Raw genomic sequence first — 3,183 nt, 5'->3', positions numbered from 1 at the left:
ACCTGCACCGAGGAATCATTACTGAATTTGGCAACATTAAGGTCACTGGGGACGTTGGGGCTTATCTAATTTAGTTTTCTCATGATTAAATTCGGTTTATGCATTTTGGGCAAGAATACCACAGAGATGAGGTTGTGTCTTCCTCCGCATAGCATCTATATTAGGGTTCTCCAGGGAAACAGAATCCATAGGATATATATATTAAGTAAGAGGAGATTTATTCTAAGGAACCGGCTCATGTGATTATGGAGGCTGCGAAGGCCCGCAGTCTGCTGTCTGCAAGCTGGACACCCAGAAAAGCCAGTGGTGTGATCCAGCCCAAGTCTGAAGGCCTGGGAACCTGGGGCGCCAGTGGTGTAAATCCCAGCCCGGTGGTAGGAGAAAATGGGGTGAGAGGTCCAGCTCCACAGTGAGGTGGGGAAAAAAGGAGTGATTTCCTCTGTCCTCTGCTTTTTCTTCTACTCAGGCCCTTAAAGGATTTGCTGATGCTCCTCCCCAATCTACTTTACTGAGTCTACTAATTCGAGGGCTGATCTCATCCAGAAGAAAGTGTTTAAAATGGGCACACCAGGGCTAAACGGACATCATACTGGGAGACACGTTCTGCAGGTAATGTTCCAATGTTGGTTCTATTAGCTTGATCACAGGAGTCTCCACTGTAAATTTATTATTCTCCCTTTGAACTTAGTAAGGGTCTTATGAAACTATACTTGGAGTCTGTGCAAATATTCTGCTTCCCATCATATCTTGGCCTGCTAACTTTAGCCTTTGCTCTGGCTTGTGACTGTCATTACTGTGATGTTTGCCGCATGGTGATTTACTACTGTCTGCCATCCCTTCTACGTTGACTAATTGACTTTTTTGTAGAAAACAGTCTTCTGCTCACTTTTAAGTGACGATAGATAGGACTGTGTTCTGGCTGCAGGCAGGTTGGCTAGTGGTCAGCATTCACAGACACCTTTGTGCAGGAGAGAAATCAGGAGGTCAGTGGAAAGCACCACGTGACCCTGAAAAGAACCAACCTTCAGTATTTCACATTGTCTCTAAATTCTGATGTGACTACATTGCCATGAATTTAATGATAATACATCTACAGTAAAATAGACCATCACAGGACTGACTCCCTTCTGAGTGACTATATTCATTAGTCAGCAAAAAAAAAGAAAAAAAGAATGCAGGTACGCTTGATCGCATTCAACTTCTCCTGCGTGTCAGGAGCAAAGAAAGGATGCTTCTCAAGCTCAGCATGAATGAAGCGATGACCTTTATGAACTCTGATGACTTTAGATAATCTGACAAAGCCTTTTCATGGGACCTGGCTGGAAGCTCAGAGGCGCCTTTGACTCAGGAACAAAACTTTGATTTGAAAGGGGTCTTGGTTTCTGTTTTGCCTCTATAGGAGCAGAAAACACAACCTTTCTTCCTTTACAGAAAGCTGTTCTCTGTAGGTGGAGAAATAAGGGCAGGATCTTTTATTGGATGAATTCCAAGTGTTTTAAGGTTGGGAGCTCACCATCCTCACAATACTTCCTACAGGCAGGCAGAAGATAGAGAATTCTTCGTCTTTGTGTAGAAACCAAGGGGAGGAGGGCACTGCTGTGATAGAAAAGAGCGGGCCGGCCTCCACAGAGGTGCAGGCAGGCGGCTAGGCCCTTGGACAAAGGCAGCCCCCACGGGTAAGTTTTGTTGCCAGTGTCTTTGCATGGCTTCATTCCAGAGCCCTCCCTCCATTGCTGTCACTTCTCAGGGTTTGCTGTCCAAATCTCTAGACTTCCCTCATTCAAAAATAAGTCTGGAAACACCCTGCCTTGCTGATTAGACCTTGACCCTAGGTGAGCTTTGCATCAACAATCTCCTAGAGTGACAAAGCATTCTGTATTCCACGTGTTATCTTTTGCCACCTGACTGTTACTATTTCCCAACACAAACAAGCCCGGATTGTTCTTTTTGAGCAGGTGGAATGTTCAAGGAGGGAAGCAGAGGAGTTGAGGACTGGACCTTTGTGATGGGTTTGTCCACCCAGGTACGGTGGAAGTCATCTCCTTGTCTCCCAAATCCCATCTGCTTATCCCAGCTCCACACCCACCATCAAGTCCAAATGACCAATATTCTCTCCTGGACAATGTAATAGTGACCAGAGAAGCCCGGCCTTCTCAGTGGGGTGGGGGTGGGGATGGGGGTGATTTGGCCCCCAGGGGACACCAGGTAATGTCTGGACACGTTTTTGGTTGTCACCATTAATGGGGGATGGTCTTAGTGGCACGTAGTGAGTGGAGGTCTGGACGCTTCTGAACATCCTGCAATACACAGGGAGGTCCCCACCCCCCTGCCCCAACAAAGAATGATCTAGTCCCAAATCGCAATAGTGCTGAGTCCTCCTGCATACATAACCATGTTCTTTCTTTGAAGAGCAAATTGGATCATGTTTAAAACCTTTCAGGGGTTTCCCACGATTCTTAGTATGACAATTAGCAAAATAAATCCTTTGCTATTTACTGCATGATCTGGCACCCACTGTCCCTCTTTTCCTGGATCCTGTGCCATAACCAAATTGGCTTTATTCTTTTTTTCCTGAAAAGCATCATACTTCCTCTGACCTCACAGGGTCTGGGCACATGTTATACTTCCTGTAAATTAGTTCCCTCTGTCTTACAGTCTGTTCCCCTTTTGCCTACCTACTACTGCCTTCTCATCCTTTAGCAGATCACAGCTCAAAAGTTACTCCACCCGAGATTCCCTCCCGGGCCACCATGCCGTGAAGAAGCATAAGATGAAAGGCCATGTGGAGAGAGAAACCAGACCACGCCACCTCCTCCAGCCAGCCCAGCTCAGACCTCCGAGGGGAGTGAGGCCACTGGGACACCCAGGGCCCCCCAGGCCCCCAGCTGCAAGTGTGCAAGCGTGCAAGGGAGCCCAAGGAAGGCCACAAAACTGCCCACTTAACCCTCACAACTGTATGTACTAAATAAATAAGTAACTATTGTTTTATGTTTTAAGCCACCTATGTCTTCGGGTGGTTTGGTATTTAGTAATAGGTATGTGATTTGTTCTTACTAGGATCCGTGAGCTGTGCACTACGGCACACCCTGACGTGCTGGGGTTTTCCCGTCACTCCCCGCTGCCACCCCTCGCAGGGCTGTTGGTCAAGACCTGGGTTTTCTGACCCACGGTCCCCTTGAAAGG

At 47.2% G+C, this 3,183-nt stretch overlaps 1 long non-coding RNA gene across 1 annotated transcript; it reads left to right on the top strand.

Annotated features, from left to right (window-relative positions):
- The first annotated feature begins 390 nt into the window (after positions 1-390).
- On the top strand, positions 391-2,950 carry LOC118916735 (uncharacterized). The gene is made up of 3 exons (XR_005026512.2): positions 391-609; positions 1,956-2,023; positions 2,701-2,950. It is a non-coding gene; the product is annotated as an uncharacterized LOC118916735 (long non-coding RNA).
- Positions 2,951-3,183: the final 233 nt, after the last annotated feature.

This window comes from Manis pentadactyla, chromosome 17 (assembly GCF_030020395.1).
Source record: "Manis pentadactyla isolate mManPen7 chromosome 17, mManPen7.hap1, whole genome shotgun sequence".
In the NCBI taxonomy this organism is placed as follows: Eukaryota; Metazoa; Chordata; class Mammalia; order Pholidota; family Manidae; genus Manis; species Manis pentadactyla.
This window is presented reverse-complemented; position numbering and strand designations above follow the sequence as displayed.